The sequence below is a fragment of the Amphiprion ocellaris genome, chromosome 5 (genome assembly GCF_022539595.1).
Source record: "Amphiprion ocellaris isolate individual 3 ecotype Okinawa chromosome 5, ASM2253959v1, whole genome shotgun sequence".
Taxonomy (NCBI): Eukaryota; Metazoa; Chordata; class Actinopteri; family Pomacentridae; genus Amphiprion; species Amphiprion ocellaris.
In genome coordinates this window covers 20714581-20729924 of record NC_072770.1, presented here as the reverse complement: position 1 = coordinate 20729924, position 15344 = coordinate 20714581, and the positions used below count along the sequence as shown (strand labels likewise).

Below are 15344 nucleotides of genomic sequence, written 5' to 3'. Positions count from 1 at the left end.
AAGGGCACTTGATGTGTCTAATTGAACATGTATATGTGTAATAATCATGGAAAATAAGAGTTTCTGCAATATTTGCATTGACTTTGTATCGAAATGGTTTGTGAATAATGTAGGCCCCAGTGAACATTCTTGTGTCTCAGTATTTAGTTGGTGATGAAATGCAATCAAAAAAGTTTACTTTCTGGCATCTGAGCAATTCTAATGCGCCCCCCCCCCCCCCCTTTTGTCAAGAGTTAACATTCTCCTATTATCTAGTGTATTAAGCGCAATATCACATCAGTGTGGTGATAATGGCTGCGATTTTCGGTCCGTGTATTTATCTGGCAATTGGATTTTCCGTTCTGAAACGGGTATTGAAAAACAAAAAACGAGTGGTTATTTGATTTTTGTTTTAAAATACAAAAATTAAAATTGAAATACAAGGCGTTTTTCCTTTTCATGATGAAAAAGGGATAAACGAAATTTTAAAAATGCTTTGATTTTCATTTTATATTTAGAATAACAAAAAATAAAATCAGTAAGAGACAGAAACGAAAAAAGGTCAGTTTTTTTCATTTTCTGAGACCGGAAGTGGTCATCAGCAAGCGTGGAGCCAAACGACAACAAGATTCTCAGAGGGCGGAGCCAGAGAGCAGCGATTGGTCAGACCATAGATAACGTAGAAGACAGCGCGCTAGCGTATCTAGTCTATGTATATCTACGGTCGGCGCGTGTGGTAGCATCTCTGGCAGCTGTTGACCTTGTTTTTGGAGTAAAACGCGGTAAGAAGATAAATACTTCTAACCAGCAGCTTTGTCTTGTTGTACGTTAAGTCAGCGACTTGTGAAGAGTTGTGTTTTGTCGTGTTTGAGCAGTTGGTCCAGACGCGTTAGCTAGCTAAGCGGCTAAGTTAGCTAGCGGGCTAATTAACACAGGTGGCTAGGGTTGCCACCTTTCAGAAATGAAAATAAAGGACGCCCACCACGGCTCGTCGGGGCCACGGTTCCGTAAAGTTGGATAGATATTCACAGATTCAGACTTCCAGCATTAATAACTCATTAAATATACGGTGTCAAAACATAAACGATGCCTCTTTTCCATCGTTGTAAGGTAGACAATGTGCTACAAGCCCAGTTTGATCAACAGTAGCTGTCTTTCAAGCTGCAGGAATAACATTGGTGTCAACAGGAGCCAGTTGAAGGCTGCAGTGATTTTGGTGACACTACAGAGTACAAGATTGAAGTTATTGAATATTTGTATCTCTCTTCGCTGATGCAGCGGTTTTGCAATTTGCAGACCGTACCTGTTCACAGCCGGCTGTGCATAAACACCAATGTTATTTCTGCAGCTTGAAAGACAGATACTTTTGATAAAACTGAGCTTGTAGCACATTGTCTACTGTACAACGATGGGAAAGAGGCATCGTTTATGTTTTGACAACCTATATCTAATGAGTTATTGATGCTGGAAGTCCGAATATGTGAATATCTTTCCAACTTTACTGAACTTGGGGCCACTACCACCTAAGGAGTGATATATTTAATTTTGAAAAAAGCACTTAGCCATACTTAAAGGTTTAAGTGCTTTATTAACATGAAACTAAGAATTTTGTATTGTTTTATTATCACAGGTTCTGTCTGAAAAAAGTGGCCTCATTATAAATAGTGAAACCATCCTAATAAATTGTAATGACCAGCCAGTGGGCACTACTGTGTTCTGCAAAAACATTAACAGCTGAATGCAGAATGCTGCACAAAGAAATTCTCTACATACATTTTTTCCCATCTAAATCTTCACACAATTAATGTATTAACTTATTTATGTGTGTATGCATGTATTTATTGATTTAGTTGTTTAGTACTGTTAGCATATCCAAGTTCTGAGTGAGTTTTTCTTTATATAGGGAAAGGTCATTTATTGATTACATATAGGCTATTAAATAAATGTTTATTAAAAACTAAAAAGCATTTAAAATAATAAACAACTTGGGCATTTATTGAGTCACTAAAATGCTGTAGAGTCTATGGCCACATCAGCATGATTATAAGCATCCTCTGGTAAATTCACAACCAGATACTGATGTCCCTTACCATATCAGCTTCAGGAGATGATTAGATGATGATAAACTGTGGCCTGCTGGTTGGGTTCTCTCTGTTCTCATGTTTCTTACATGTTGGTCCCCTGATGCTGCCTTACTTCAGCCAGTCCATGAGCAACAGAGAACACAGTTTGCCTTGTACCCATTGCCAGGGGTTCCACTCTTCCCACTCACGTCTGTACATTTGCAAACGTTTTTGCTTCTTTGGAAGTGGTGGAGTTGCGGGTGGAGACATTTTTGAACACGTGGGCGTAGCAGCGTCTGTAACCTGGCAACCGGAGACAGGACCGGACACACAGAGAAGTCTGAGGTCTATCTGCTGGACCTCGCATCGGGTCCTCGCTACATAGGTCTAAGGAAGATGAAATTGGCTGCCCTAAATATTTCCTGTGTTTTATTTTGTTCATGATACAGTTTTGATGAGTGTGTGACAGATGTGTACGGGGCATTTATGAAAATACGGAACGATTTGCATCCCGTATTGATTCAATACGGGACGCAACAATTTATTGTCAAATAAAGGACGATTCCGTATTGTAAGAGACGGGTGGCAACCCTACAGGTGGCTAACTTACCGCTGAACACCTGTGTTAGTTGCTGCCGCACCTGTCCGTCATTATTAGAATGACCTTCTCAACCTGTATTTCTCTGCTGTGTATTTTAGCTTTTAAAAAAGTTATTTTACTTTAAGGTTAACTGAAACCCGTTCAGCTGCACTGAAGTTTAACATTCAGCTGGTTTGAATTAAACCGCCCTTAACATTGCGCAACATTACTTCTCTGAATCTCCATAATTTCATTAAATTCCTTCTTTCTTCCACTGCTCAAGTTCAATCCAGTATATAAAGTGACATTAATAGTGAATAAACTACCAACCAGCCATTATATTTATTTATTATTGCATGTATTTGTAGTAAAACATGAGTTGAAACATCCTACTTTTGGATCTAGAATTGCACAAGCCGTTCATTTTCAGTCACCTGATGAGTTAAACTCCCCTTTTTATGTGAGGTTGAAGCAGAAAGTCTGAGTTAACAAAGAAAGTTGTGTATAATTTGCGATACCTGTTATCTCTGACTGAGGCTTTAGTTTTTGTTGAGCTGATTTACACGTAGAAACTTTGTTTAGGAAAATTTCTCAGTAGCTCAGAGGACAGGCTGCTTTTTACACAACCTTGTAAGAGAATGTCAGTGCTTTCAGCAGAATTTAGGAACACAACACTTCCTAAACAGATATTTTGTGGCTGTGAGGTTGAACGTTTGAGAGTAGATCAGTGTGTTTGTTTGTGGTCTTTCTGTTTCTAGGTGGAAGCTGAATTAGTGAGGATGACTCCTGCTCCTGTCATCTCTAAGCTCCTCACACATCTTTACCTGCACATGAGGAAAATCACTCCTGTAGAATGCAGGTATGTTTGTCATTATTATAAAAAGATGTTGCCTGGTGACCTGTCAGAAACCCATTATACAGAGTCAGCCAAAATACTGTTTACACACATCAGGAAAAGAAAAACTTGCATAAATATTTCAATACCAAATTTATTCAGACATCACGAGATTAATAAAAGTTATCTTTGGCCTCTACAATTACAAGAGGTGCTCAAAGTGGTGGCCACTGGCTTCCAGACATTTCTGTTCTGTTGTAGACGTCACTTGTTGATGCTCCATTCATGAGGGTAGCGCCATCTGTTGGGAAAACATCGTACAACAGGACACAGAGTTGTCATGATTTGATCAAACTTAGAAAGAGGTATCTATATGTATAGAAGTACTTATACAAATGAAATATTTATGAAAGTTTTTCTTTTCCTGATGTGTGTACATTATTTTGGCTGACTCTGAACTTAATGAGAACAAAACTGTCATTTAATTGTTGCTCTGAAAGCTTCTTTAGTGAAAACCGGTTGGTGTTCTGCTTTGAAACAAACTGCTGTTGAGGTCTGTGTTTTTAGGTTTAACCCCACAGTTTCTGAATGAACTGATAGTTTGTTTTTTTTCCTGATCAATGTGGACGTTATAATTGATGGTAACATTTACTGATCATATAATCAGCATGACAATATAACAGTCTAACATTCTGACCACCTGACTAATACTGTGTTGGTCCCTTTATGCTGCTAAAACTCCTCTGACCCAGTGGTTCATCAGAACCTCTGGGGATGTCCTGTGGATTCTGTGGATCCTGTGGGTTGCAGGGTGGGTCCTACCTAGACCAGGCTGATCCTGGACCATCCCACAGATGCTCAATCAGATCTGGATGTGGGGAGTGTGGAACCCAGGTGAACAGCTTAGCTCTGTCGTGTTCCTCGGACCACTCCTGAGCAGTTTTAATTTGTCCTGCTGAGGGTGGCAGCTGGCATCAAGGACTGCTGTTGCCATGGAGACTAGGGGGTTGTTTGTCCTGCAGTGTTTAGGTGGTGGTACATGTCAAACATCCACATGAATGTCAAGGTTTCCCAGCAGAACGTTGCATTAGAACAAGATGATGGATGTTGTTCTCTTCAGCTGTCAGTGGTCAGAATGTTGTGGCTGATCAGTGGATCTGTCTGCCTTTACTCTGACATCCAGAGTTATACAAAAGTGTAGTATGTGTGCAGTGCAGAAGAGATTTACTTTATTGTATGCAATTTTTTTTTTTTTTTAAGGGAGAGCATTTTTTTATCCACCTGAAGAAGACCTAATCTTTCCCTTCAAAGGATAGTTAATAATTACTACGGCTTCCATAGTGGTCCCATCAGAGAAAATCATATCCATATACAGATTTTTATTAATTCCAGGGCTGGTTCAGTAAAGATTATAATAATAACTACATCAGATAATTCTTGGTCGCAGTTGGAATTTTGCAGCCTGAGAGATGGTTGAGAAGGTTTGCAGTTCTTGTTTTAGCAAAATATGTTATAATAGAAGATCTTTATTGTCATTGTACATGAAATTATCTGCAAACCAGCAAAGTGCATCAGTCTGAGGTATCTAAAAATAAATAAGTAAAGAAAAATGCTTCTAAAGCCAATAATAAACAGAATATTTTGAGGGAATATTCTAAAAAGGAAAGAAAAGCTCCATTCTCACTCCTCTCAGGATAAACTGTCATTAAAATTGACTTTAAATTTAGCTTCAACACGAGATAAAAACATTTACTTTCATTACTGATATTGTCAAGTTTTAATAAAGTTCATGCTACTTTTATAAAATGATGAAAGTGAATAAATTGTATTTCTGTGATCTGTGTTTGATTTCTGTCTTTTCTCCTGTCATCCAGATGTTCAGAGGGAGATGATGCCACATCTGGTCCAGCTGATGGAAGGTCTTGAAGTTCTCTGACTGGCCTCGACTGAAGATGGTCGTCTCACTGGATTTAAGGTTCAGATGCTCAGTAACAAACTCCACCAATGTGCCAACAGGGAAGCTTTAGGTTTATTAAATGTTGCTATGAAGGTATCGCTGTTTTTCTTTGTGAATGCAATGTGCTCCAACTGAAACTTGAATTAGAACTTAGAAGTAAATCCTTCCATCTGAAAGGATTTAGTTGCATTAATAACCTCATAACATTCTAATTTTTATTCCAGTCTTGGTTGAAATAGAATCTCTGTATTGATTCAGGTAAAAACTGAACTTCACAGCATGTTGGAGCAAAACAACCAGATGAAAACTGTGATGGTGTTGGATTGTCAGACCGTAATGTTGCAGCTCAAAGCAGCTTTTCTATCTCAGTTCATTCTGACATTCAGCTATGAATCAACACAGCAGATGGTGATCCATGCTGTGGAAGTCTCACATCTCCTGATTTAATGGAGCTGCTTTGCACTTTTTACACTGTTTATTCACCAACACTTTATTTAATAAAAGTCCCATCTAGTTTTTATGAGGAATGTGATGTTTTAATTTCTCTGTGAATAACTGCAGTCTAATGCAACAGCTGGAGTTGTAACATCTGTCCTGATATTGATCATGAAGTATTGATCAGAATACTTATGGTCAGCAGTCATCCCTGAAGTTTTACATTAAAATCTTTACTTGTGTTGTGAACTTTGGTAAGAAGCAGAAACGTTAGCGTTGCCATGGATACATGAGTGTTAAATTCTGTCCATGTTTCCATTTTGGGAAATGCAGTCCAGTTCCAGAATGTGGAGGAATTTAGTCTCACAATCACAGACAACAAATATTATCTGAAAGTCGGGTTATTGTTGTTTATCAGCACAATACAAAAAGATTAATGTTAGAAATATTCCAGTTAAGACTCTAGAATATCATGATTTATGTAAATTTACCTCAATAATATGAATGTTCAGGTTAAGATTGTACAGTGATATTTATTATGTAAGTTTAGCTGATTAAAGTTTATGACTCTGCACTAAAATATTATTTAAATTGACATCATTATTATAATATTTAGGGTCAGACCCTACAGTATTGAGATTAAGAAATCAAATATTCTATAAAATGTAAATACACTGAACTCATTTGGATATATTTAAGTGAGACTCTACAATATTATTTGACACAAATCTATCTAAATCAAAATTTTAATAATTTTCACGCCAAACATTTACTGGACTGATTTAAATATTAAAATCACTCCTTTCTAATCCTCTGCTGTACGTTCAAACCTGAGGCCTTAAATAGAAACACACAAGTATCTGTTTGAAGGAACTTCTGCAGAGTCCTGGTTCCAGAACATGATGATAGAATTATAGACAAACTTTAACAAAAGCTGCCTGAGAGTTTACAGGTTTTTATGTTGGATTTCTTCAGTAATTTAATGAGCGTTATCAGCAATAATCAAGTGTTCATTTGATGAACTTCATTTCCTAAAACATCCAGAATTGGAGCTCATATCTTTGGCAGCTGTAAAGTTTCTGCTCCTTCAAAGTTCACAACACAATGAATTAATTCCTAAAACACTCTCAATGCTGGAGAGCGTTTGTGATGCTGAAGCAGTGATCAGTTTTTCTGTTTCTTCTCTGGAGATGCACAATGAGGGACGTCTGCAGAGACTGAGAAAGAGTCTCACCACATCCTGACATGAGGAAAAAGACTTTATTGAAGACTACAATGAGAAAAACTATCAGACAGCAGACGGCTGCATTCAAGGTGAGCTCTGAACATTTGATCTGGAACAGGAATTCAATAACGGCAGCATGAGCTTCATTTCAGTCTGTAGCTGCTGAATTCATGGATGAATCATCTGGCACTAGAGAGGAAGACCATCAAACATCCACGTCAGCTGATGGAGGTCCAAGAGTCTCACCGAACAACCAACCTACAGAGTGAAGACCTCAAATCTGATTGGACGGCCTCCTATTCAGCCACATGTGTGAACAAATGCCTCTAAGCTGATTTGTTTTCTAAAATAAATCTAGTTTGAGTCCTAATCTATGCCTGTGTGTTTGCTTCTTTACACCGCTGTTAACAGTTTAGGCTGTTAGATTGTTCCAGATAAGACAAGTACAAGATTCTTCAGAGCCGTTCTACCACGAGCCTGACAGGAAGAACTCCAACAGCTACTGAATGTTCCTGTGGTTCCCTCAAGGCTACAGGAGGAGCCCTACGAGGACGAGCCGGTCCACCTGATGGCGGCCAGTCGCTGCGGTTCAAAGCCAACACCGACTACGTGGACTTCTACTGGACCACACTGGAGGCCTTCAAACCGGACCAACAAGTTCAGCCGACTCCCCGACTCGTGGGTCTGAGGACGCCGCCGAGCCTCGGCCCAGCCGGCCTCCTGTCTGTGGATGTTTGAGTGCTGAGAGGTTTGTGGATGCATGTGAACGTGTCTGTGTTGAAACAGCAGCTTTGGACTCAGTAACGCTGGGAAAAACCAAGAGCTCCTTTATTTGTGACTTCCACTAAAAAAACTGATGAAAATAAGTTTGCCAGGGTTCTGACTGATAACAGATTATTAAATAATGAAAATAATCGTTTAAATATTCCTTTAAACAATCCTTTTAGGTCTACATTTCCTTTACACTGACTTCTTGGTATATGTACAAGTATTTTGGGTGGAATATACCATTAAGCCCGATGTTCAAGGGTTCTTCTGGGAATATACCATTAAACCAACCTTTTAGGTAAATGTTCCAGGATGTTGAGTAGAATATACCATCAGATCAACCTTTTAGGTCTACATTGGAAGATTTTAGAGTAGAATATTACTCCAAACCATCCTTTAGGTCTACATTTAAGGTGGAATACTCCTTTACACCAAGATTTTTTGGTCTACATTGAAGGATTTTAGGTGGAATATTCCTTTGAACAAACTTTTTAAGTTTATGTTCAAGGATGTTGGGTGGAATATACCATCAGACCAACCTCCAAGGTCTACAGTAGTGAATTTTAGGTGGAATATACCATTAAACTCACCTTTTAGGTCTACATTGGAGGATTTTAGGTGGAATTTTCTTCCAAACCGTCTTTTAGTCTACATTTAAGGATGTTTAGGATGGTATATTCTTCCAAACCAACTTCTCAGGTCAACATTTCAGGTGGAATATTCCTCCATACTAACTTTTTTGGTCTACATTGAAGGATTTTTTCTAAACCACCCTTTCAGGTCTATATTTGAGGTTTTAGGTGGAATATTCCTTTTAACCAGCCCCTCAGGTCTCTTTGAGGATTTTGGATGGAATACTCGGTTAAAGCAACATTTTAGGTGCATGTCCAAGGATTTTTGGTGGAATGTTCCTTTAAGGTGGATGTTTGAGGACCTTGTAGGTGGAATACTTCCTGAAACCAACCTTTTAGGTCAACATTCAAAGATTTAAGGTGGAATATTCCTTTAAACCAACCTAAATTTCATGTTTTGATCATTATCAAGTGAGAAACCTCAATCCAGACTCCTCATAATGACGTTTGAGATTTATGCTGCTGTTATTTGTTTAGTCCAGACTAAATGACAGAAATCCACAACTGTAATTTTATTTCAGGACTCGGTTATTAAATGTCAAAACAATCCATGTGACTCTAAAAACTCAACAGCTTTACAAACTCTAAGATTAAACTCTCCACAAGGATCCAAAATAAGTTGGACTTCTACATGAGAGCTTTAATTATTCTTCATCTACTTCCTGAAAAGTTTGGTCAATAAAAAAGACAAAAACTAATATTTTCAGCTGAACTAAAGACAGACTTTGTGATTTTTCTGCTCACATGTTGTGTTGTTGTAAACTTACTCTTTCAAATAAATAGCCGTCTAACCCCCTGGAAACCAGCGTTTGTCCTGTTTTTGTGTTGCTCCTCAGCGACCCTAGACAGCCGGGTCGTAATGTTTTTTGAGCAACACACCATACTATGATGTTTTTACAATGATGGTTCTACTATGGAACCAGTTTGACATGTTCAGGTGTTCTTTGTGTGAAAACTCAGAGATTTCAGGTATCAGAAGGTGGTTTTCAACTTTCTTTGTTAACTTTCTGCTTCAACTTTAAACTAAATTTCCTTCACTAAGCCAGCCCTCTGGACTTCCAGTAAGCTGTGTTCCTATTGGCTGTCCAGGTGGCTGCTTGGTGTTATCAGGAACACCTGAGCAGCTCAGTGTCTTCCTGCTTTATTTAGCTGCAGACAAACATTTCCTCTGCTTCTCTTCACCATTGAACTGGGTTTGGCTCCATTGCTTTAGTTTGTTCTTTAGGCGTTGGCTTGCAGCTTCCAGCAGTAAAATCGTCTTTAATGTGTTTCTTGGTGTGTTTTAGGGCTTTGTACTGGATAGTTGTCTTGGTAAATGTGGTTCTTTAGCCACAGTTAGCACATGGTGCTAATGTGTGCAGTGATTAGTGGATTTGGTGCAGCTGAGTTGTGTCTTTATCTTGGCTGTAGTGAGTCTTTAGAGGTTTTTGGTCAGACACATTCTGTATTCTTGTTTGTGAACCAACGTTGGTTGTCCAGAAGGTAAGAGTTCCTGTCCTGATTCTCTGTTCTCAGAGGTTCTCTGGTAGGCTGCAGGAGACTTTAGCGTTTGGGTTGTGCTAGTTTGGTTTTTGTATGGTTTCATTTGGACGACTATCTTGAGGCCCCTCCATGTGGTTTAGTGAGGTTTTCTGGAACAGTTCTACAAAGCAACCTGCAGCAGAAGAGACTTTGAGAGTTTTTAGGAAGTTCTGGAGACCAGACTTTAGAGCAGCAGAAACATTTGTCAGCAGTTTGAGCAGGAGAAGGTGAGCTTCAGAGTAGAAATGAGACGGAAACCTTCTTGACCCGTGTGGTGAGGTCCTGTACCAAGAGTTTGAGCAGGTTGTGAAGAGTCTGTAGTTCTTTGGTCTGAAAGCACAAGAAGAGTCGACTCATTAAAGGAGAAAACAGGAGATATTGTTGGTTCTTCTGTCGCTCTGCAGTTTCCTTAGACTGAATATCAAGTTTATATTTTAAATGATTTCCCATGTGAGCCCAAGAAGACTTCAATAAACTCCCTCCATCCCCTGGACACAACATATTTTATTACCATGTTAAATCTTTTTTTTTTTTTTAAATATGTTTTTGAGTTTTAATCATAGTTTTAGCATAGTTTTTTTCTCTTTGCTTGTTTAGTTTTGTCATCTGTGTGAAAGGTGCTAAACAAATAAAGTTGAATTGATAAACTGAATAATTGACTAACTCATGATTGTGACAACAGAAGTATTTTCATTGTGATTTAAGGGTTTGTTTCATTTTTAAGGTTGGGGTTAAAATCTTGACAGAAAAAAAAGATTAAAGAAATAAACTACATTAAAAAAAGCAATTAAATCAAAGGATAAAAGCATTTAATACAATAAGACTTTTAAAAAGAAAATTAAACATTAAATACAATTAAATTACATTAAACAGACAAAATATTTAATTAGATAATTAAACAAGATACAAAACATGTAATTATGAAATTAAACAGTTTTTAAAACAAAAATAAACATTAAAGATGAAATATTTTAGATAATTAAACATTTAAAAAATACAATTAAACAAGAAGAATATTAAATATTTAAAAAAAATACAAAACATTTAATTAGAATATTAAACATTTAAAAAGACAAAACATTTAATGAAAAAATTAAATGTTTAATTAGAAAATTAAAACTTAAAGACAATAAAACTTAAATAAATAGAAATAAAACAGAAAATACAATGAAGCATTTAAAAAGAAAATTAAACATTAAAAGGTGGTAAAACATTTAAAAAGAAAAACCTTTAAGATTTAATCAAAAAATTAAACATTAGGAAAGAAAAGGAAATTTTTCAAACAAGCCGATAAAACATTTGAAAAAACAATTAAACATTAAAAAGACAAAGCATTTGGAAATCAAATCAGACATTAGAAAAGAATAAAAGGTAAGAAAAGAGCAAAACTAAACATTTAAGAAGAATCAAACTAAAGACAAAACATTTGAAAAGACACCAGTTAGACTTTAGAAGATCAAATTAAACAAAAGAGACAAAACGATCAAAAAGAACAAAAACAGATAAAAGTCGTAAAGCGTTTTCTAGTCCGAAATGAAAACATCAAGTTGTTTCTTCAAACATTTCCTCTTTCTATGTTCTTGGTTTGATTGTGGACAGATTTACTAAGAACTCATTTCAGGAAACTGCTTTCCAGATAAAGTCTACAAGTAGTTGAAGGCATTTATCAAACTAATGTTACCTTCTGATCTCCACAAACTTTACTGTTCAGTGAAGAGAATCAAAGTTTGTTGAGGATTTCTAAAAAACCCACAGGCGAAGGTCTGAGAAGAACTCAGATGGATGATCTAAATGTGAACTCAAGACTCATGGTCACAAGTTTTAAGGCTTCTGTTAACCAGAAAGTTCAAACTAACAGAGAAGTACTGAGAAACTTTTGAAACTTCAGTCCTCAGACTGTCTGAAGGTTCAAACTAACAGAGAAGTACTGAGATACTTTTAAAACTTCAGTCCTCAGACTGTCTGAAGGTTCAAACTAACAGAGAACTACTCAAGAACTTAGAAGATCTCAGTCCTCAGACTGTCTGAAGGTTCAAACTAACAGAGAACTACTCAGGAATTTAGAAGATATCAGTCCTTGGACTGTCTGAAAGTTCAATCTAACAGAGAACTACTGTGGGACTTAGAAAATTTCAGCCCTCAGACTGTGTGAAAGCTCAGGTCCTGAGGACTCGGGAGGTGTGGAGGCTTTGGAAAGTCTTGGAAGTGAGGGTTCCACCCTCCAGCACAAAGGCTGAAGCCCAACCTCCTGAGAAAAACGGTCGAGTCGAGACTCAAGTTAAAAAAAAACTCGAAAAACGACAAAAAATAGATGATAAATGCGCAAAAAAAAGGAGAATTAGTATCTGAGCGAGTAGCTCAGGGGGATAAGAAGAGGACTACCAAGTGGAAGGTCGCAGGTTCGAGACCCACCACTGGCATTTTTCTTTCTTTGTCTTTGTCAGGATTTTGAGAAAATTTAAGAAGTGTCTGGTCTTGAACCAGCGACCTGCAGCTCCACAGGCAAATCCTTAACTCACTGAGCTACAGATCAGATAAAAAGAAATAAATTCGTCGTCCCTTTGACATCGTAGTTCGTGAAGTGACCACATGGGCAGAGCCAAGGCGGAGTCTGGGTGGAGTCAGGGCGGAGAGTAGGCGGGGAGGTGGGTGGCGGCCTCCCCCCTCTACTCCCCCACCACCCACCACACCTTCCCCCGCCCGACGAGTTCTTCGAGTCTCCACGAGTTCTTCGAGTCTCGACTGGGTTTTCCCGAGTTTCTGGAGTTTCCACCAGGTCAGAGGCAGAACAAGTTGTCATGAAGAGGTGTTGAAGTCGGCCAGGATGGACTGACTTTTTACAGCGACTAGAAGGAAGACGACTAGAAGAGCAGGTCTTTAACCACCATCCATAAAATCCATGGAGTCGCTCCAGAGAAATGAAGGGAGGTCAACTTTTATCAACCTCCATCCAGATGTTCAACTTGATATCTTTACTTTGACATTTTTAGCACCACAAACCTTTAGTATCACACTTTATTATCATTTATTAGGACTTTAATGGAATCCACCAGCAGATTTAGTTTTTGTTGACAAACTTTATTCTTGTCATCGTGGGACTGCAGTATTTAAAACTGTTCCTTCTATTTGACCTCATGTTTATTAGTTTTAGTGGAGAAAGTTATTTTAGTTGTCGATTAGTCTCTTAAAAACCAAATAATAAATTGGATTAGTCAAGAGGTTTAAATTTCTTACTTTGTCATATTTTAAGTATGACAAAAAATATAAAAATAAAGTGTCTTGAGACAATTTGACCTGTAATTGGCGTTATATAAATAAAATTGAATTCAAATTGTATGTATCTTGTAATGTTGGAGTAATTCAGCCATATATGTTGGAAAACACATTTTCTTTGTCCATTAATCTGTTGATTGTTTTCTCCAGTAATTCATTTCTTGTTTTGGTTTATAAAATGTCAAACCCAAATATATTCAGTTTACTGTCATAAAAACCAAAAAGATTTACATTCATGATGCAGGAATCAGGCAGTTTTTCACTTTTTATCTTAGTTTAGTCAGAAAGATAGTTGATAATGTGTGAATTGTTGCAGCTTGTGAGCCGTAGAAGGTTTTAATCTTTGGGGCCGAGTGTCAAAAAACATTTAGAAACCAACATCAACAAAACACTCAAAGATTTGAACATCATTTGCATGACAATGTCTAATTAAAGGACATTTATTTCCAACGTAAATGTGTGATATTCATCCTCTGGAGCTTTCTCTTCACATCGTCTTCCACCTGGACTGGTTTGGTCGGGAGCATGTGCAACAAACATTTGAAAAACTGCACTTTAACATCAATGAATGACACTGAAGTTTAATCTCTACATAAATGAGACTGAGTCTGGATGTGCTGCTCTGTCATTAACTCCTAAGTTTAGGGAAAGTTCAAACAAAAGAGGACAGTTCAGATAAGACTTGAGAATGAGCTTATTTTGAACAAACATCTCAGACTTTCTGAGCTTCAGCACCTACAGCAAGATATTTTAACAACAAGCAACTCAAGAGATCCAGAAGTTGGAGAGAGTTAGCTTTAGCTGAGCCAAAGAACATGTGGGACGCTAACCTAGCAAACATTTCAGACTTTTCTCTGTGAATTCTGAGAAATAATTTCCTATTTAATGACAGAGCTACACATCTTAACTCAGTCTCATTAAAACAGACTCTAATTCAGTGTCATCCATCCATATTAAAGTGCAGTTACCCAAAATGTTTGTTGCATGAGCTCCAACAAAACCTGTCCAGGTAGAAGGCCACTTTGACAAACAGGAAGTGGAAGATTCCAAGCAGATTTATAGAAGGGGGAACCGGACTGTACTAAGTGTGGTCGAGTATAGAGGGGTGTTTTGTGGGTTTTTAAGGCTGATAATGATTATTAGTGAGACATTTGGAGTAGATATTCATTTGCAGTAAATGAAAGTATTTAAAATCTTGGAGTTAAACTTAGAAGAACACAAACTCTAACAGAAAACTTTGTTGATACGTTTTTGTTTTGTTTACAGATGTTAAGTTAAAGGAGTTTTATTTGTGACGTATAACCAATCAAATCACTCCAGAAGACAGAGCGACCACAGGTAGATTAAGGTTCAGAGCAAAAGTAGCGGCATTTTTAAATGTATTTATTACCGTAAATCAGTAAAAAATAAAATACTGATAATCAGTAAATCAGCCAGCCCACAATTACTACAATTCTACAATGTATGTCTCTTTCCTTTGACTTATTTGTACAATATACGATGTATATGATGGTGTTTTTTCATACCGAAGGCTATACTGGGCTGCTGCACTTCTCCTCTGTTGTTTTCTGGATTGTACTCAGCTGCATGCCTTCGTCCACCCGGCCTCCGTTGACTCGTCCCGCCTGCCGTCTCTGGAGCTGAAGCTGGATTGGAACAGACCAAAGTACAGTCCAATCACGATGCCAGCTGCCTCTCAAAAGGCTCCTTCATCTGGCAGGTGGCGGCACTTCTTCTGAGGGGAAGCTGAGCTGGCCCGGCAGAACTTTGGAGATGTGTTCCAGTGGTTGGTGGATGTGTGGGGAGATAGAGAGGGACCTTTGAATTGTTCACAAAGGAAAACAGGGAACCCATTGGTAGTTTTAGTTTAGGGTGCTACTGAGGTGTGTTTTTGGGTTTTAAGAGGTGAACAGGAAGAGTTTTTTTTCGTATTGATTATCTTTTACTTTGTTCCTGGTTGGAATGCCCATCAATGTCAACGTGAAGTTCACTTTTAGTTCTGTTTATTTATTTTTATTTTACTAACACCCATTTGCTTTTAACCCCCTCACATGCTGTGTTGTTGTAAACTTACTC

At 37.8% G+C, this 15344-nt stretch overlaps 2 long non-coding RNA genes across 4 annotated transcripts in view; one reads left to right on the top strand and one right to left on the bottom strand.

Moving 5' to 3' along the window:
• Positions 1-660: 660 nt before the first annotated feature.
• On the top strand, positions 661-7444 carry LOC129348872 (uncharacterized). Of its 2 annotated transcripts, XR_008601603.1 has the most exons (4): positions 661-761; positions 3381-3481; positions 5332-7163; positions 7227-7444. It is a non-coding gene; the product is annotated as an uncharacterized LOC129348872 (long non-coding RNA). The 2 variants fall into 2 exon arrangements; XR_008601604.1 differs by lacking the exons at positions 661-761; positions 3381-3481 and adding an exon at positions 3512-4351.
• A 1529-nt stretch (positions 7445-8973) lies between these two features.
• LOC129348870 (uncharacterized) overlaps positions 8974-15344 on the bottom strand; it is a 190749-nt gene continuing 184378 nt past the window's right edge. For both annotated transcript variants that reach the window (XR_008601601.1, XR_008601600.1), the window contains exons 3-4: positions 14795-15086; positions 8974-10325 (exon numbers count right to left, since the gene is read on the bottom strand). This is a non-coding gene — a long non-coding RNA (uncharacterized LOC129348870). The remainder of the gene's footprint in view (positions 10326-14794; positions 15087-15344) is intronic.